This window comes from Grampus griseus (genome assembly GCF_964374135.1).
Source record: "Grampus griseus genome assembly, chromosome: 13".
Classification (NCBI taxonomy): domain Eukaryota; kingdom Metazoa; phylum Chordata; class Mammalia; order Artiodactyla; family Delphinidae; genus Grampus; species Grampus griseus.
The window spans coordinates 7454635-7475067 of record NC_139007.1 but is presented as its reverse complement, the minus strand read 5'-3'; the positions used below and the strand labels follow the sequence as shown (position 1 = coordinate 7475067).

General features: G+C 43.3%; 1 protein-coding gene across 4 annotated transcripts in view; it reads right to left on the bottom strand.

The window, feature by feature from the left end:
• SMAP1 (small ArfGAP 1) overlaps positions 1-20433 on the bottom strand; it is a 150270-nt gene that overhangs the window by 109362 nt on the left and 20475 nt on the right. For 2 of the 4 annotated variants that reach the window (XM_082669006.1, XM_082669007.1), the window contains exon 1: positions 17519-17605. The exons of the other annotated variants lie outside the window; for them this stretch is intronic. The gene's annotated coding sequence lies outside the window, so the exon portion shown is untranslated. Of the gene's footprint in view, positions 1-17518; positions 17606-20433 lie in introns of those variants that run through there. 4 annotated transcript variants of the gene reach the window in all.

The window sequence follows — 20433 nt, the reverse complement described above, 5'->3', positions numbered from 1 at the left end:
GAAGTAGTGAACACCTCTCTTCTTTAAGTAAAGCTTTTCTCCAACTTGATTCTAATGATTCAACTGGTTGGTAATTAGAGGCCTTTCTTTTGTTTTCCAGAAGGTGGCGCTAGGGCCCCAGTGTTTGGTTTCTCTTACCTGCACTGCCTCTGATCACATAGGAGGCTCTGCACTTTCCACCCTCCACCACGCCCGTCAGAGGTGTCCCTGGTGCCCTCCGTGACGCTGCTCATGACTCCAGGGTCGCTGGTGCCCTCATGCTCCCGGTGCTGCTGTACTGGGCTGCCACCTACGGCACTGGGATGGCGGCATCCCCACCTTGTCCAGAGTCTCCTGGCTTGCAAGCTCTGCTGCCACAGGGGAGGGTTGAGGGGGCAGCCAGGGCCATGGGGTTGTCAGGTATACACAGGCCGCCGAGTCAGGGGCGCCACCATGACTGGAGGACCAGGGCCGCAATCCCCCTCCACTGCTGCCCGGCTCCCTGTGACCATGGGCGCTGCTGCAGCCGAGTGGCCAGGCGTGTGCACGGCCTTCTCTGCTTCTACTGGGTTCTCTGGGGCTGCAGGCTCAGCCGCCACGGCTACGGGTCCAGGCTCGCAAGCACTGCCTCGGCTGTTCCCCAGTTCAGCCTCCTCTGTGTGTTCCAGTCCACTCGCCTTTACATGGACAGATGTGTGGAACCCCCCGCATCTGGGGTGCTAGGCGGTGGACCTATGTTGAGTTATAGGCGTTTTACTGGTTGTAGACGGAGCGGGGAAGACAAAGGGGGTGTCTCATGCTGCCACGATGCGGACCTCACCCTCCGACTCTAGATTATGCTTGACAAAGTCTTAATCTCAAGCACTCTGCATACTTCCTGATCTGCTTTCATTATTCTTATTGAGTGTGTGACTTAAGCTGTGAAAATTTATTTTAACAAACTAAGAATCAAATCTGCTGAGGAAAAGAAGTCAAAAGTTTATTGAGAATTCAAATATTGGGTAATATTAAATTATCCATATCACCATCTCACTAAACACAACACAAATAAGCTAGCACCAACTCAACTCATATGAGTCAGCTGATAATCTCAACCACACGAAAGCAAAGCTCCAGTAACAGAACAGAAGGTACTATCTGGCCTCACTGATGTTATGGCACCTTGATTCATATTCATCATCAGTGAATCCTCAAGGACCACTCACAATCCAAACACACCCTGTTCAAAGACTGATAAACGTGGCAACAGTAAGAATGGAAATGAACGAACGTGAGAATCACCAGGAAGAACTGACAAGACTTAGTGACACAGGGACAGGCAGAAGGCACAGACCCAGATGCCTGCAAGTTCTGCTTTAAAGCATAAAGGGATCTAAAGCATACAGGTCCTTGCAGAGTCACAAAGCTTTGCAGGAAATCTGTTGAATGCTTTAAATAACAGTGACGCATCGAGATGAAAATGTCCAGCAAGCAATCAGGAACAGAAGACTAAAGCTCAAACTGGAGGTATAAAGCACTGCCTTCAAGAGGACACCTGCAGTCTCAAGAACAAAAAGAGCAAAAAAAGAAGAACGCTAAGTCTTATGGAGAAAATGAAGAGCAGTGCAAAACCAGAGAAGGCCCGAGTTAAAATTTAAAAAAAAGATGGTCAAAGTGTCAAAAATTTCAGAGAAGTCCAGAAGAATGGGGCTAGGACAGAACGTGTGGGTCTTCGTTTCTGTACGAGGGCTTTCTCTAGTTGTGGCAAGTGGGGGCCACTCTTCATCGCGGTGTGCGGGCCTCTCACTATGGGGGCCTCTCTTGTTGCGGAGCACAGGCTCCAGACGCGCAGGCTCAGCAGTTGTGGCTCACGGGCCTAGTTGCTCCGCAGCATGTGGGATCCTCCCAGACCAGGGCTCGAACCCGTGTCCTCTGCATTGGCAGGCAGATTCTCAACCACTGTGCCACCAGGGAAGCCCGGACAGAATGTGTGGATGTGTTAACTGAGAAGGCATACGTGACCTCATGGAGAGTAGGCAGGGAAAGAGGGACTGAATTCATTCATTCTGAATTCCATTACCAGGTGGAGGGGGGCAGGAATTTACCTAATCTGAATCCCATTACCCAATTAAACTCTTTCTCCATTTCAGTGTCCAACGCCAAACCTCTACCACATCTATAATCTTGATCCTTCATATATCAACTTTATTTTGCACTACTCCAAATTACACACTCGGGGAGCCAACTGGTTAGTCAGAAATCAGAAGACTCATTGCTTTCCCTAGAATACAACTCAGTTATCCAGTCTTAAAACTTTCCTGCACACCATTTCCCTTGCCTAGGATGTTCTGCTTGTGACCACACAAATCCTACCTCATCTTCAAGGCCTAACCAGAGTCCCATATTCTCCAAAAAGCCTTTCCGTATGACTCCATACCTCCATTCCGCCTTCCTATGAATGTCTATAGCCCATGACAGCTTCTCTCACACAATACACAGCAAGTACCTGCTGTTTCTTCACTTGTACTTAGTCATGTCTACTAGAGTAAATGGTAAAGTTCTCACCAGGAAGGCTCTCCATGGCCTGCATCACCTAGCGTAAGGTCCAGATAAAGCAGCAGGCAGCGCAGTAAAAACTCTGCCAAGTCTGATGACTTGGTCAAATACACAAGTTCTTTAATACCTGAAGCAATCCATCTGTTTATTTAAAAATGGAAGCACAGGCAAAACCTATGAGGCACAAACTGTTCTTTTTAATATCCTTTTGCCATTCTTCCTTTTAATTAAAAAAAAAGCCCCCAAGTTTTAACTACAGACATGGCTGCCCAGACAGAGACTCCATTTCTCAGCTCCCCCTGCAGCAAAGTGTGGTCCCATGACCAAGTCCTGGCCAGTGGAATGTGAGCTGAAATGATGTGTGCTGACATTATCCATACTGGGCCTGTTCCCCTTGCCTCTTCCCCTTCCCCATGTGCTGAGAAGATGAGAAGAAGTGAACAACCTGCTACCTTGGATCCAGATATGCAAGCCTCATGGTGAAGAGGACAGAACTACTAGCTCATCTCCAGACTAATGTGAAGAAACAAACTTCTGTCCTGTTGAAGCCACAGTATTTGGGGGTCTTTTTGTTACAACAGCTAAGCCTGTAGTCTACCTAATTCAATGTGCAGTATATTTGCATGTTGGCAGCAGTCATAAGAACGCACCAGAGATTTATTCCTTACTTCAGAGCCGAAATCGTAAGAAGAGGTGTTTACGAATAATAAAGCACATTTTCATCAAACCTTAGTTTTCTAGACTCAATTTAAATCACCAAATATGTACTAAGTGTCTAGTTTCACCAAAGTATTAAATGAAGGAAACAAAACACAGTTCCTGCCTTCAGGGAGCTTGCACTCTAATAAGTCATTCAGTGGTTACAGTGTAAGTGCAAAGGATGTGGAAACACAAGAGAGGAAAAGATGAATGTAGGGCGGGGATATTAGTACAGCCTTTGCAGAGACAGTGGCAATTCAGGTGGTCACTAAAACGTAAGTCCAGTTACAGCAGGTAAGGTCTGGACAAGGTATAAGGACAAGGTACATTCTACGTAAAATGCACAGTGGCCCTTCCACCTTGAAGAGCTTCAGCTGTGCTGTAATGCTGCAGCCAAAAAATACAATACCACAGCACCTGATTTCTGCTAAGTTTCTTTATTTAAATACTGATTTGATTTTTTTTTAGGTTGTGATATATATATGCACCTAAAATTTGTATAGTACAAGTGACTACTAGCTTTCAGATAGAGATTAAAGACAGTTTTAAAGCACAGAAAGTAGAAAGACTGAGGTTTCCTGAATGAGAAACCATTATATATCTAAATAATGTAAAAACATACTATATATCTAAAAAAAAAGAACAGGCATTTTACTGAGAATTCATTATACTTTCCTTATAGATCTCATACCATTTGAGAAATAAGATGAAATCGTATGCTCTTCTGAGAAGAAACTTCTCAAGTTTCTGATTACCATGACAGACCAGCAAACAGAAAAGCTTCTTTGAATTTTTTGTGAGGAACAAAGAACATATCACTAACTGCTAACGTAACTTCCTGTCAAGACTTAATCCTTCCATAAAGCCTTCTCCAATTCCCCTAAAACTTTTTACATAACATTTATCACAGTGATTTACAGTTAACTGTTTTAGCTGTCTTTTCTGTGACACAGTGATCTCTTTGAGCACAGAGACTTCATTTTATTGATCTTTGCATGCTCTGTACCCAGCACAACGTCTGGTATAAAACCGTAGGCAGTCTCTAGCTTACAAATGATACCTAAGACCTTGTACCACCGGAGTTACTGCTGCCAAAACATGCAGGAAAGTATTTTTAGAGGAAACTAACATCTTACTGAACATGCAAGACATTATTCATTGTATTTCTAGGAACCCTGCCTGATTTAATCCTAATAAACATATGAGGTAGATAATATTACCACACCATTTTTAGGACTGAGAAGTTTTGGGCCAAAACAAAGGAAAAATGCTAGAAAGCGGGACAGAGAGCTAAGAGTATGCCAATGGGCAGATGCCAAACTGCACTTGTGAATACGCTGCATCTCCTACGATGATAATTCCATCCTTCCAAACAAAATTCCCTTCCACTGGATGACTGGTTTGAAATGCCAAGTCACTTATTGTTGAAGCTAGTAATACAGATTTAAAGATGCAAATAATCTCTTTATCTCTGTAGAAGTATCAATTCTTCCCACATTATTATAAGTTCATTTAATTCTTTCCTCATAATACCCAAGATTAGAGGCAGTAAGAACTGTATTTGGTCTGGTTTTATTTGTTGGAGAAGGAAATTGCCAAGGATAGAGAATTTTGACCAAGGGGAACAGAGGGGAGGAGGGCAAAATCACCTGGGACGGGAAAGGTAATCCACACGGCAGCACCCTATGAGTGGTGGCTGGGTTTCTAGGGAAAGGGAGACACACCAAGCAGTAAAGGGGTCCTGAAGAGGAGCCACCTACACCAAAACGCGGCCAGGACCAAGGCTGAGCCGAGGACGACGGCCTTTTTGTTTTGCTGCCACGAGGCGCTTCATTCCTCACCCAGGAGCACTGACTGCCTTTCAGGGCTCACAGTCGGCTAAGTTTCAGGCCAGGTCTGCTTAAGGACGACCAAGAGAGCCAGCAACAGCCCATAAGACATGTTTTCCACATGTAAACAGCTAAACCACTAATCTGCAAAAGAACCAGTGTGGAGGTAGGGGTGGGGGGGGGCGCGAGCCTGCGGGTAAGCATGAGGGATCTTTCTGGAATGACAGGAATGTGCTAAATGTGCTAGCGGTGCCAGTTACAAAACTCTGCTAATACATGAAAAATCACTGAAGTATACACTTAAAAGAAGTGAATTTTAAAGCATGTAAATTATCATCTCAGTAAGGCTGCTTAAAAAAAAAAACAACTTTATACGTGTCTTTAAATGTAGGAATGAAATATCATACATTCCTTTTACTACTTTTTCTTTAATTTACCAAAAAAGGAAGAATGGCAGCCAGTAGGGGAACCAGTAGGCTGAAGTTGAGAAGACGTTACAGGGTGATCTCAGGACGTAAGGTCTGGCAGATACACAGAAGCGTCGGCCAGGAAGACACGGACACAGATCATGTTAAAACGGTTTCATAATTAAACCCATAAGTTTAAACAGTAGTTCCATTAATACCATTTCAACAGCAGTTATTTTAAAGTGCCAAACAGCTTCTTCCAGCAAACATACTCAACAGAATGTGTAGTTCACTTTTTAAAAAAATTATTTCTATACAATTTTTAAAGGTTGCACTCCATTTACAGTTATTACAAAATATTGGCTATAATCCCCATGTTGTACACTACATCCTTGTAGCCCATCTTACACCCAATAGTTTGTACCTCCCCCTCCCCCTATCTTGCCCCTCCCCCTTTCCCTCTCCCCACTGGTAAACACCAATTTGTTCTCTATATCTGTGAGTCTTCATTCTTTTTTGTTTTATTCACTACTTTGTTGTATTTCTTAGATTCCACATATAAGTATTTGTCTTTGTCTGACTTACTTCACTAAGCGTAATACCCTCCAAGTCCATCCATGTTGCTGCAAATGGCACTATTTCGTTCTTTTCTATGGCTGAGTAATATTCCATTGTATATATGTACCACACCTTCTTTATCCATTCATCTGTCAATGGACACTCAGGTTGCTTCCACATCTTGGCAAAGGTAAATAATGCTGCTATGAACACTGGGGTGCATGTAGCCTTTCGAATTAGTGTTTTTGGTTTTTTTAGATACATACCCAAGGGTGGAATTGCTGGGTCATATGGTAGTTCTATTTTTAGTTTCTTGAGAAGCCTCCATACTGTTTTCCACTATGGCTGCACCAACTTATTGGGCTGGCCGAAAGTTTTGTTCATTTTTTTCCATAAGATGGCTCTAGTAGCACTTAGTTGTCTTTAACGTCATTCGAAACAATTCTGTTAGATTGTATGAGACAGCTTTCATATCAGCGTGCATTTAAAAGGACTTATCAAAATTGGTGAATTATTGTGGAACCATTTTAATATTGAAGATGGAAGAAAAAAAGCAACATTTTCAGCATATTATGCTTTATTATTTCAAGAAAGGTAAAAACGCAACCAAAACACACAAAAAAATTTGTGCAGTGTATGGAAAAGGTGCTATGATGACTGAACGTGTCAAAAGTGGCCTGCGGGGGCTTCCCTGGTGGCGCAGTGGTTGAGAGTCCACCTGCCGACGCAGGGGACACGGGTTCGTGCCCCGGTCCAGGAGGATCCCCCATGCCACGGAGCAGCTAGGCCTGTGAGCCATGGCCGCTGAGCCTGCGCATCCGGAGCCTGTGCTCCGTAGCGGGAGAGGCCACGACAGTGAGAGGCCCGCGTACCGCAAAAAAAAAAAAAAATGTGGCCTGCAAAGTTTTATGCTGGAGATTTCTCGCTGGACGATGCTTCACGGTCGGGTAGACCAGTTGAAGTTGACAGCAATCAAATGGAGACATTAACTGAGAACAAGGAACGTTATACCACACGGGAGATAGCTGACATACTCAAAATATCCAAATCAAGCGCTGAAAATCATTTGCACCAGCTTGGGTATATTAATCGCTTTGATGTTTGGGTTCCACGTAAGTTAAGCGTAAAAAACCTTCATGACCGTATTTCTGTGTCCAATTCTCTACTTAAACGTAATGAAAACGTTCCATTTTTAAAACAAACTGTGACAGGTGATGAAAAGTGGATACTGTACAACAATGTGGAACGGAACAGATCATGGGGCAAGGGAAATGAACAACCACCAACCACATCAAAGGCCAGTCTTCATCCAAAGAAGGTGATGTTGTGTATATGGTGGAACTGGAAGGGAGTCCCCTATTATGAACTCCTTTCAGAAAACCAAATGATTAATTCCAACAAGTACTGATCCCAATTAGACCAACTGAAAGCAGCACTCGACAAAAAGCATCCAGAATTACTCAACAGAAAACGCATAATCTTCCATCAGGATAATGCAAGACTCCAAGTTTCTTTGATGACCAGGCAAAAACTGTTACAGCTTGGCTGGGAAGTTCTGATTCATCTGCCATAGTCACCGGACATTGCACCTTTGGACTTCCATTTATTTCAGTCTTTACAAAATTCTCTTAATGGAAAATTTTCAATTCCCTAGAAGACTGTAAAAGGCACCTGGAACAGTTCTTTGCTCAAAAATTTAAAAAGTTTTGGGAAGATGGAATTACGAAGTTGTCTGAAAACTGACAGAAGGTAGTGGAAAATGGGTGAATATGTTGTTCAATACAATTCTTGGTGAAAATGAGAAATGTGTCTTTTATTTTTACTTAAAAACCGAAGGCACTTTTTGGCCAACCCAATACATTCCCGCCAACAGTGCACAAGGGTTCCCTTTTCTCCACATCCTCACCAATATTTGTGATTTGTGTTCTTTTTGATGATGGCCATTCTGACAGGTGTGAGGTGATACTTCATTGTGGTTTTGATTTGCACTTCTCTGCTGATTAGCGATGTTGAGCATCTTTTCATGTGTCTGCTGGCCATCTGCATTTCTTTTTTTTTTATTATTAATCTACTTATTTAATTTTGGCTGTTTTGGGTCTTCGTTACTGCGTGCAGGCTTTCTCTAGTTGCAGCGAGCAGGGGCTACTCTTCATTGCAGTGCACGGGCTTCTCATTGCGGTGGCTTCTCTTGTGGAGCACAGGCTCTAGGCATGCAGGCTTCAGTAGTTGTGGCACATGGGCTCTAGGGTGCGCGGGCTTCAGCAGTTGTGGCTCGCGGGCTCTAGAGCGCAGGCTCAGCGTAGCGCAAGGGCTTAGTTTCTCTACGGCATGTGGGATCTTCCCGGACCAAGGATCGAACCCATGTCCCCTTTGTTGGCAGGCAGATTCTTAACCACTGCACCAGGGAAGTCCCATCTGCATTTCCTCTTTAGAAGAATGTCTGTTCAGTTCTTCTGCCCATTTTCTAATTGGGTTGTTTGTTTTTCTAATGTGGAATTGTACGAATTGTTTACATATGTTGGATATTAACCCCTTATCAGTCATATCATTTGCAAATATCTTCTCCCTTTCAATAGATTGTCTTTTCTTTTTGTAGATGGTTTCCTTTGCTATGCAAAAGCTTTTAACTCTAATTAGGTCCCAATTGTTTATTTTTGCTTTTATTCCCTTTACTTTTTTAGGAGACAGATCTAAAACATATACTGCCATGATCTATGTCAAAGAGTGTTCTGCCTATGTTTTCCTTTTTAGTTTATTTTTTAAAACACTAAATATTTTAACATACAATATTTTACTAGGAAGGAAATAAAATGTTCTTTAAAATATCCTTTTTTGGGCTTCCCTGGTGGCGCAGTGGTTGAGAGTCCGCCTGCCGATGCAGGGGACACGGGTTTGTACCCCGGTCCGGGAAGACCCCACATGCCGCGGAGCGGCTGGGCCCACGAGCCATGGCCGCTGAGCCTGTGCGTCTGGAGCCTGTGCTCCGCAACGGGAGAGGCCACAACGGTGAGAGGCCCGCGTAGCGCAAAAAAAAAAAAATTAAATTAAAAACTAACTAAATAAAATATCCTTTTTTAAAAAATCTGAAAGTAACATTTTGGTATGACCTACTTGTCTACGGTTGATCTACCTCATATTCACATTTTTCTGTAAAGTGGCATCAGTAATGCAACAACATGACAAGTAGGGATAACATCTGACAGTTTGTGCACAACTTTTCAAGATTCAAAAAGAGTCACTACAATGCTGATTACAAGACAGGTTCCACGTGCTATTTTAATCAATCATTTTCTGGAGGCTAGAATATGAAGCATTAATACAGGCCAAGTGAGTGTGAACACTCAAAAATGAGCTCACAGCAACTTTCTACCTTAGGTAGTTAATTTCTTCTCCTAAAATTTGTCTGAAACAGGACTGACATTAAATAGTTTAAAAGGGGGGGGGGATTTTTGTTTTATTTTTTTCAGAAAAAAGAAATGACCTGGGCTTCCCTGGTGGAGCAATGGTTAAGAATCCGCCTACCAAAGCAGGGGACACGGGTTCGAGCCCTGGTCCAGGAAGATCCCACATGCTGCTGAATAACTAAGCCCGTGTGCCGCAACTACTGAGCCTGCACTCTAGAGCCTGCGAGTCACAACTACTGAGCCCAAGTGCCACAACTACTGAAGCCCACACTCCTATAGCCCGTGCTCCGTGACAAGAGAAGCCAGCGCAATGAGAAGCCCGCGCACTGCAACAAAGAACAGCCCCCACTCGACACAACTAGAGAAAGCCCGTGCGCAGCAACGAAGACCCAACACAGCCAAAAATAAAATAACTTATAAATAAATAAATAGTTTAACATGGTCTGCCTGGTCCACGTGAAACCGTGAGGAAAGGCAAGTTCAAAACGTGCTATCAGTAAACATGATCTTCACTAAAAACAAGGAATTAGCTCACTAGTTTTAACTTAAAATAAAAATCCACTTGGGAAAAATACTTTTTTTTAGTACTACAAGACTTAATTTTTTTGTTTCTGCTGCCAGAATACATGTTGGTAGTTATAAGGAAGAGGGTGCAGGCATGAAAGAACAAAGTAAAGAAGCCAAAAGTGAGTTACTATTTTATAAAGTCAGGGAGTATACACAGCATAGTTGTGAAGAACAGATTTTTCAGACTGCAGGTAACAGCCCATTACGTGTTATATCTATTCTGGGTTAAACATAACAATACAGAACAGAACAGAGTGTGCGACATTACAGTAAGAGTCACTATCCACGAAACAGTTCTTTCAGTCATACGTACGTATGTACTGACTCACCATGTGAAATGTTTTTTTCTCAATGTGTCTCCAAGACAAAAGTTTGAGCCACTGCTGACTCCACCATTTTATTGTGTGAGTTTGGACCCCTCCCTAAGCTTTGGTTTCCCTATCTGTGAAATGGTGCTGAAAATAGAAAGCTGACAATAATGGTTGTGGAAAACATCAAATGAGATAATCTTCATGAAACACAGTATCTGACACAAAGTAAGCTCTTGAAAAGTATTAATTTTTCATTAATATATAACCCAATTAAGCATGCTAGGTATTACCCCTCTGAAGATTGGCTTGTTAAGATTTTTCATTTTAATTTTTAAGTAAGGTCACTTGGATCATATAAAGATAAAAACCAAAGCAATAAACCCCAACAGTAAATGTTTTCTTCAAGAAATCAAAATAAGATCCACCAACTTTGCCGTCAAAATCTTGATCTATCACCAGGCCAAGATCTGAACAGAATGGTAAGGTTTGGCGCCTCTGTTTCCCTTTGGGTGTTTCTAATTACACCATTATCCAAAACTTTTTAATTTTTTTCTCTCCCTAACCAAGCGTCACCACTCTTCCCCATTCAGGCCTTCATTCCTTGGTAAACATGCCAAACTGCCACACTTCACACAATCGTAGTGGACCTTAGGTTCATGAAGTAGTTACTCAATGAAGGCAGCATAACAGCTCTTCTACAGAGAAAGACCCGCGTCTGAACAGCCAAGACACTTAAACGGCTATGAACTACAGACAAATTATGTGACCCCTCTAAACGTCAGTCTCCAAAACTATCAAACAGGGCGACTTCATCTACACCTTTTAGGGTCCCTTGAAATTACAGCACCTAGCCCAGAGGGAACTATACATGTCAAGTCTAGTCCCCTTTACTGACAAGGCCATCCTGTCACTCCTTAAACATTTCAAGTAATAGAGTGTTACCATCTTGCAGCCTACATGAACCACACTCAATTACATCTATCAGAAAATTCTCTCTTATACTAATATGAAAATGCCACGAGTTCAAAGGAGGAACAGATCAGGATGAGCTGAAGCAGCAGGACGCAGTTTCATTCAAAGGCAGCTTCTGGAATGCAGTGGGACCTGAAGTGGGCCAGGGGAGACGGATGAGGGTCAGATGAGCAGAGAAAACTTAGAAGGTTAATCGTTCATTCACTCATTCATTGACTCGCCGTCATCAAAAATGTGCTGAATGCTTATTATGTGCCAAGAACTTTCTAGATGGTGGGGATCCAGAAGGGAAATAGAACACATGAAAGTCCCTGCCCTCATGAGCTACGTGTTCCAGTGGAGCAAGAGAGAGACACAAACAAGCTGTAAAATGTTTAGGATCTCAGATTGTGATAAGGGCTATGGAGAAAAGAAAATTAAGTGGGTACGGAGAATAGCAAGTGCTTAGAAAAAAAGCTGGGATGCAATTTTAAATACAACGGTCAGGGAACACAACACTGATGAAGTGGCATTTGAGCAGAGCCCCAAAGCAAGGAAACAGGCAGACATCTGGGGAAAGGGTTCCAGACGGAGAGAATAACAAGCACATAGACCCTGAGGTAATTCCAGTAGGATTAAAAACCACACACACACACACACAGAGTGAAGGCACATAGCACCTCTGGTCAATAGCTTCTAGCAAAACATGAAGGATAAGAGCATAAGTGAAAATACAGGCGGAAGACACTGCAAAGAGTCTGGACTCCCAAATTTGATTTTATGCTATTAGCAACAAGGACTTACTGAACAGTTATGAACAGGCCAGTGAAATGAATGAAACCACAGCTTAAGAAAAAGCATAATGAATGCTCGATTATTCAGAGTTTACAATTACCTGTTAACTACACAGTAACAAAAAGGAACTTGCTTTTTCTTCACCTTCTTCAGATGCTGGCTCAATTAACACCAACTTTCAACATTAAGTGAAAAAATGAATTTAAATAATTAGCGTCTTTATATTTTTGACATATACATTTTATATATTAAAACTATGGCTTTAAAAAAAAGCCTTGATATGGGGAAAGCAGAAACTGTGGCTAACATGATATTCTGAATTAGCTACAAAGTTCAACTACTTTTTTGTCTTTCACGTTCACGAATAATGGAGATGGCTGATTAAGCCCACTTCATGTCTTCGGCATCAGTAATAAATCTATGAAACACTGATAAATCACGACTTCAACAAACATCACTGTGGAACATACCAGTCTTGTTTGCATTTTTAGCGTGAGGACTCAGTGCAAAGACTAAGCCAAATTCTGTACCTGTTTGAGAACAGCAAGCTATAATTACATAAACAGATGTTTTCAATAGTACAAAAAAGAATGCGATGATCTCTGAAACATGAAATATGTAATAATATGCTGCAGACCATAATCAAATGTTTTGACTTGAAAAAACTCTGTGACATCAGTCAGCAAAGTAACATCAAATTTATATCTGAAGAGCTTATCATAAGAGACTTCCTCTACAAACAAAGTCAGCCTGTAGAGGACGGGGAGGACGGACTTGGTGGCTGGCCCCTGCTGCATCCAGCAAGTCGGCAGAGGCAGGCCTGGAACTGAAATGGGGCAGCAGGGCAGCAGCAGCATCAGTAGTCCTGCCACGTCCTCCTGTGTTGTGCCAGTGGCTCTAAGCATTACATGAAAACAAATGTTCTGAGAAAATTCAATGTAACTATTCTCTCCAGGGAGCCTAGGGAAAGTTAAGGTTTCAGTAAAAAGAAACAGAAGTTTTAAAATTAATTTTCTTTTTGTGCCCCTTTTCTACTAAAATATTATACTGAGTTCCAGGTTTCTAGCCAACATGAAGGAACAGACACTGAGTTTACCCTATTGACTTAAAAAACCTTAAAAACCAAACAAACTATGTAAGACAATATTCCTGAAGAGACTGGGAACGAAGAGACGGAAGAGGACGCACTTCCTGCCTGGGGGAAGTCCTCGCCATGCACCGGGAAGATAAATCGAGGAGCAGCCCGGTGGTCTCCCTACAATGGAGCCAGGACCACAGAGATCAAATGGCTAGATTCCCTAAGGCAGAGTACAGGAGAGGAGGGAGGCACACAGAGAACGCCTGTTCTGTGAAAAATCACCTTCAGGTACACAACCAAGTACTACTAATCTGCAAGTATGAGGAACCCACAGAAGACAGGGAAAGTACCATCCAAAGCTCAAAACAGTCAAGGATCGTGTCTGTGCCCATCAGCCAGACCAGAGAACCTCATCACTCATGGAGCATCAGATGGGGAATTCAGAAGAATCTTGCCTATTAGCAGGGAAAACTAACTCTAGAGTAAATGCTGCTCTAGTTTCACCTAACAAAGCTTACAAGCAAGATCTGAAAGGGTCAGACTATTTCCAAATAACTGCATCAAAAGAAAAAAAACCCTCAAGCATATTTATAGAAACACAAAAAAATCCAGAACCAACAAGCAAAATTCACAATATCTAGCATCCAATAAAACATTACCAGGCATGCTAGAAGCGGGAAAATACTATCTATAGAGAGGAGAAAAGTCAATCAATTGAAACTGGCCCCAAAATAACATAAATGATAAGATTAGGAGACAAAGACATTATTATCACCTGTGACTTCCATATGTCCAAGAAGTTACAGGAAAGACTGAACAAGGGCTTCCCTGGTGGCGCGGTGGTTGAGAATCTGCCTGCTAACGCAGGGGACACGGGTTCAAGCCCTGGTCTGGGAGGATCCCACATGCCGCAGAGCAACTAGGTCCGTGAGCCACAACTACTGAACCTGCGCGTCTGGAGCCTGTGCTCCGCAACAAGAGAGGCCCCCATAGTGAGAGGCCCACGCACCGCGATGAAGAGCGGCCCTCGCCTGCCGCAACTAGAGAAAGCCCTCGCACAGAAACGAAGACGCGACACAGCAAAAATAAATAAAAAAAGAAAGAAAGAAAAGACTGAACAAGTAGAGGCATGGAATGGGATGGGGGGGAATGTATATCTATGTATATATATGTGTGTGTGTATATATATATATGTGTGTATATGTATGTATTTGTGACTACTACAGATGCAAACTACAATGCCTGAGATAAAAAACACACTGGGGAGAATTAAGAGGAGATTAGACAACACATAAAAATATATTAAAGAGGACTTCCCTGGTGGTGCAGTGGTTAAGAATCCGCCTGCCAATGCAGGGGACACAGGTTCGAGCCCTGGTCCAGGAAGATCCCACATGCCGCAGAGCAACTAAGCCTGTGAGCCACGACTACTGAGCCCGTGCACCTAGAGCCCGTGCTCTGCAACAAGAGAAGCCACCGCAATGAGAAGCCCTTGCACCACAACAAAGCAACTACACTACTGGGCACTCACCAAATAAACGGAAACTTACACAAATGTACAGCATTATTTCTAACAGTCAAAAACTAGAAACAGCCCAGAGTTCCTTCAACGAGTGAATGATTATACAAACTGTAGGACATACATACCATAAGATTCCACTCCTTTTTTAAAAATTTTATTTATTTGTTTATTTTTGGCTGCGTTGGGTCTTCGTTGCTGTGCTCAGGCTTTCTCTAGTTGCAGCAAGCGGGGGCTACTCTTCGTTGCGGTGTGTGGGCTTCTCATTGCGGTGGCTTCTCTTGTTGCAGAGCACGGGTTCTAGGCACGCGGGCTCAGGAGTTGTGGCTTGTGGACTCTAGAGCGCAGGCTCGGTAATTGTGGCACACGGGCTTAGTTACTCCGTGGCATGTGGGATCTTCCCGGACCAGGGCTCAAACCTGTGTCCCCTGCATTGGCAGGCGGACTCTTAACCACTGAGCCACCAAGGAAGTCCCAATTCTACTCCTTAATAAAACAGAAAACTATTAATACATGTAACAACCTGGGTGAATCTCCCAAGAATTACACTGAGCAAATAAAGCCAATCCCAAAGTATCAGACATTCCCATTCATATAACATTTTTTAAATGACAAAATTTTACAAGTGGAACCAAATGTAAAATAGACAGCTAGTGGGAAGCAGCCACATAACACAGGGAGATCAGCTCAGTGCTTTGTGACCACCTAGAGGGGTGGGATAGGGAGGGTGGGAGGGAGGGAGACGCAAGAGGGAGGAGATATGGTGATATATGTATATGTATAGCTGATTCACTTTGTTATAAAGCAGAAACTAACACACCATTGTAAAGCAATTATACTCCAAAAAAGATGTTTAAAAAAAAGGTACCTTCCTTTGTCAAAAAAAAATTAAAGCCATTTTTATAATCATTAAAGATTCATAACAGTTGAAATTAAAAAAAGAAAATTTTACAAATGGAAAACAGATTCGTGGTTGCCAGAAGCAGGGATGGGAGGGGGCACGGGGGATGGGAGGAAGGCGTGTGTGGCTATAAAAGAGCAACACGAGAGATCCTGGTGGTGCTGGAACGGTACAGAAAACATGCCCTCACGCACACACGAATGCAAGTAAAACTGCAGAAATCACTGTAAAATTGGAAATTGTATCAATGTCAATATCCTAGTTGTGATACTGTAGTTTTGCAAAATGTTGCCATTAGAGAAATCTGGGTAAAATGTATTCTTTTTAAACGATCAACATATATTAAGTATGATTCACAATGTCACGAAGTCTTAGTTTCTCTACATATGCTCTGATTTATATCTTTCATTCCATCCCAAACACACACCAAAAGGAGAAAGCAGCTATCACCTCAATTAAATGGCACAGAGAAAGATGGCCAATATTTTTAACTTTAACTTTAATCTTCAAAACAGAGAAAGAAAACACTAGAAATGCTCAATGCTCTACATTGAGAAAACTGTACCGTAATCATTTGGCAATAAAAGCAGTAAATTACAGGGCTTCCCTGGTGGCGCAGTGGTTGAGAGTCCGCCTGCGGATGCAGGGGACGCGGGTTCGTGCCCCAGTCCGGGAAGATCCCACATGCCCCGGAGGGCTGGTCCCATGAGCCATGGCCACTGAGCCTGCGCGTCCGGAGCCTGTGCTCCGCAACGGGAGAGGCCACAACAGTGAGAGGCCCGCGTACCGCAAAAAAAAAAAAAAAACAATTGCAGTAAATTACATGGTACAAAAAAATCTTAATAAACTAAAATCCTACTAAACATATTCCCTCAGTTAAAACTGTTTTCATATGAAAAGGGTACATGCCAAAGAAAGAAATTCGTTGTAAATGTAAAAACAATGATTACTTCATGACAATGATAATCCTTGTTATTTAAAACTCAGAACAGCACTGTCAACTGAACTTTCTGAGATATGAAAACATTCTTTAATCTGCACTGTCCAACACAGTAGCTATTAGCCATTTGTGTGGCTTTCAGGCCTTGATATGTGGCTAGCGGGAGTAAGGAAGTGAATATTTAAGTTCGCTTAAACAGCATATGGCTAGTGGCCAACCACACTGGACAGAGCAGATCTAGAACTTACAGAAAAGTTCAGAAAAGAATACGAACACACACAATATAAAAATGATCATCAGTGTGGTAGAGACAGTCATATTTCTCACCCACAGCACTATCGGCCTCTGGGGAAGAACAATTCATCGTGCAGGATTTCCCTAAGAAGAATACAGTCCTTTCAAACAATAAAGGTTTTTTTCCCGCAAATTTGTTTTTTTGGCCACTCTTGATATTACAGGGTATTATTTCATTCAAACGAATGACTGAAGCTACAGAGTTAAGAGCAATAGTACATTTTGACCAGCAGAGGGCAGAGAGACGTCACAAACACCACACTTTATATGCCAATTTCAAATGTCTGAGAAGTCCAAATGTATTGAATCCAAAGACACTACTATATTCACTTACACAAAAGGGACTGTACCTACTGAAGTAAAAGAGGAAATGTGCTAAAAGAAACGTATATTTTTCAAAAATAAACTAGCAGGTCTCCCCAGAAAAGTTTTGTCAATTTTATCAGTTTATTTAAGAGTTAACTGTAATTCCTTAAACAAAATAACCCTGGCAAATAAAATGTCAACCAAGCCTTAATTTCAAGGTCATTTACTTACATATTAACACTTTTCCATGGGTTGCAAAATAAATTCTAAACAATTTTCCTCACAGTGTAAAAGCTGTCAGAATCCGTAGGAAAATAAAGCATTCCATTCAAAAATAAACTAAACGCGGAAAACAAAACAAACAATGGCATCTGGCAAAGGTGGTAAGAAGCGGCCCAGGTGTGCATGAGGACCACCAGAGAGACGCCGGCACGCTGAGACCCACCCTGTCACTGCCGACTCCAGGGCGGCTGGGCTTCGCTCCATCACACTCCCGCAGAGAGCCGGAGAGGCTTCCCGTCCACCGGCCCAGGGCCCCTCGCAGCCCCGCCCTCCCCTCCGCACCACCCGAGGCCCGCCCCTCTCCCAAGGCTTCTCCCAGCAGCCCGAGCAGCCCCCAGCTCCCGGCGACTCCACCTCCCTCCCGCCTCCTCCCTGCGGCCCCGCCCCCGACCCCGCCCCCGCTTCTGCGATGCAAGGCCCTCGGCCGGGAACACCGGGGCAGGCCTCCGGGGCCAACGACCCCCGAGCCCCTCCCTAGCCTTCCGCCTGGCGCCTGGAACGGGAAAGGCCGGTGCACTCGGTGGACGCCCGAGCCGCTCCCAGCCCCTCCTCCCCAGAGTGACGGCCGCTCTCCTCCTCCAAGCCTGCTCCCCCCTTCTTTCCCCAGCTCCCCCTGCAAGGCTGGCCCTACTCGCTGTGCTTTCGGCCTGCCTGTCCTCTTAGAGCGAAGGCTCCTGCGGGGCAAGGCGGGGCAAGGCGGGGCAAGGCAGGGCAAGGAGGGCTTCTGTCCTACGCCTCTAGCTCCTGTCTGCTCTAAGGGACCAGCAGATAAAGGGGGGGAAAAAAGAGAGAGAGAGAGAGAGGTAGCTGCCTTCTTTTCCTGAGCCTTCCATAAAGTACTCTAGAGTGGGAGCAATCTCAGGATTTGCTCAATTTCATTGTTTACCAGACAAAACATAATTCACAAATGCTTCCTTCAAAGTAGTAAAATAACTATGAGTGCTAAAAAACCAAAACCAAAACAAAGACCTGACTAAATTATCAAACCCTTACTTTGTGCCAGGGCACCACTTCACAGCTCAGTTAACCCTCACAATCCTGTGACACAGGGATCACCGTTTTACATGTAGTGACACTGAGGCTTAAAAGTTTAAATACCACACTCCCACCACAAGGAAGGAAGGAGGAAGGGGAGGGGAAGAGGCGAGGAAGGGAGAGAGGGAGGGAGGGAGGAAAAGGGAAGGGGAGAGGAGGGGAGAAAAAAGAAAAGGAGCTCCAGAGGCAACAATGGGAGAGCTGATTTCAACACAGAGCTTCCGCCTTCAAAGCCCAAGCTTTGAGCTACTGAACTAGGATGCCTCTCAAGGGTAACAGCAGAGCAAAAGTTACGAAATATATAACTACATCATTTTTTATTATATTTACCTCCTTAAACTTGGGAAGAAAGAATAAATATGTAAATAAATTCAAAACATCTATAAAGACTCTATAAAACTAAGAAGATTCTTTAGAGAACTAACAAAATCTACAAATACAGCATTCCTGTGCCATTTTCCAAATGTTGATTTACTTTGGCAAAGAAGTTAAACTGTGGTAATCATTTAAGAGTCCGCTGGTCATCAGGGTGATATAAGATAAAAGGAGAAAATAAAATGAAGCTTAATTTTAAGAATCAATAATCTTTGTTTCACCTGACTGTCCTAAAGTTTAAGCCTTGTCAAACCTATTTCTCACTTTGTTCAGGTGATTATCATTCAGAAATTCAGCTTAAAAGTTCAGAGTTTGAGAAAGCATATTACAGTTTTCCTTTATTTTGTTTACTTTAATAAATATTCTAGTACTTTTTCTTTGCAAAATTTCTCTCTCAAGCAGAAAGGTATTCAGTATTTACAACTATCTCTTTTTTAAACTATTCTTGACACTATTTCATGAGATGACATGTGCTTTCAGTGAACACAGCAGACACCAACAAACAGCATTCCAAGTTTTAAAGCATGTTTGTATCACAGCTATTGCCAAATCTATGTTTAAATAAACGGGTAAGTAAATACTTAATATGTAATCATTCCTCATTCAATTTTTTTCTTAATATTCTGCCATTACACAGATACAGTTTGGTTAAGCACAAAAACCCAGAATTTACCTCCCTTCTCATTTTGTACAATGGCTGAATTTAAGGAGAATTTAAAAATTGAAAAGCTGAGCGATACCTTCTGTGAAGGTCAAGGGTAGTAACACATTCCAGTTGTCTGGAAGACCATCTGCTGCTTTGGCCTCACAAAGCAGAAAATGTGGTTCACTGCCACATCCTCTCACTGTCACAGCTTGGAGCAAGGCATTTAACCTATTAATTAGTTAATTAATCTCTAATACGAGATCAGACCAGGTACCTGACAGGTCTCTTCTATCTCTAAACTTTTTACAATTTCATAGTTACAAAAAGAGTAGACTTTTCAGCGACTGAAAATCCGTGCAAAGTGCTCGACTGTCACTTATTCACAGGCTGAGAGCATCTAGGGCAGGGGTCCCCAACCCCTGGGCCGTAGGCCATACCGGTCCGCAGCCTGTTAAGGAACCGGGCCGCAGAGCAGGAGGTGAGCGGCAGGCAGGCAAATGAAGCTTCACCTGCCGCTCCCCGGCGCTTCCCCCCTGCCGGCGCTCCCCTCGGCGCTCCCCACCGTCGCTCGCAGTACGGCCTGAACCATCCCTCCCCTCTGCCCCCGGCCCCCGGCAGTGGAAAAGTTGTCTTCCACGAAACCGGTCCCTGGTACCGAAAAGGTTGGGGACCGCTGATCTAGGGGTAAATGGTGTGGCTGGCACCAAACTCAGAGGAATGAATGTTCCTGGAATGACCCAACAACTGGTCATGAGAAAAATGTGAAAATGACAGCCATCCCCACCTCCAAATGAAGGAGCAAATCATAAAAGACTAGAAATGACCAATAGCGTATTAAAAATGTTCGATTTAAGAGTGTCAAAAAATGCAGTATAAAAGTGTGACACCGCCTGCATCAACCCCATTTACTGAAACTTCTCAAGAACACGAATGCCCAGGGACAGGCTGGGGGCCCGCTGGCGGGCAGGCTTCCCCTGCAGCGCTCCCAGGGGCGCCTTCCACAGCCGAGATCTCTCTGGCAG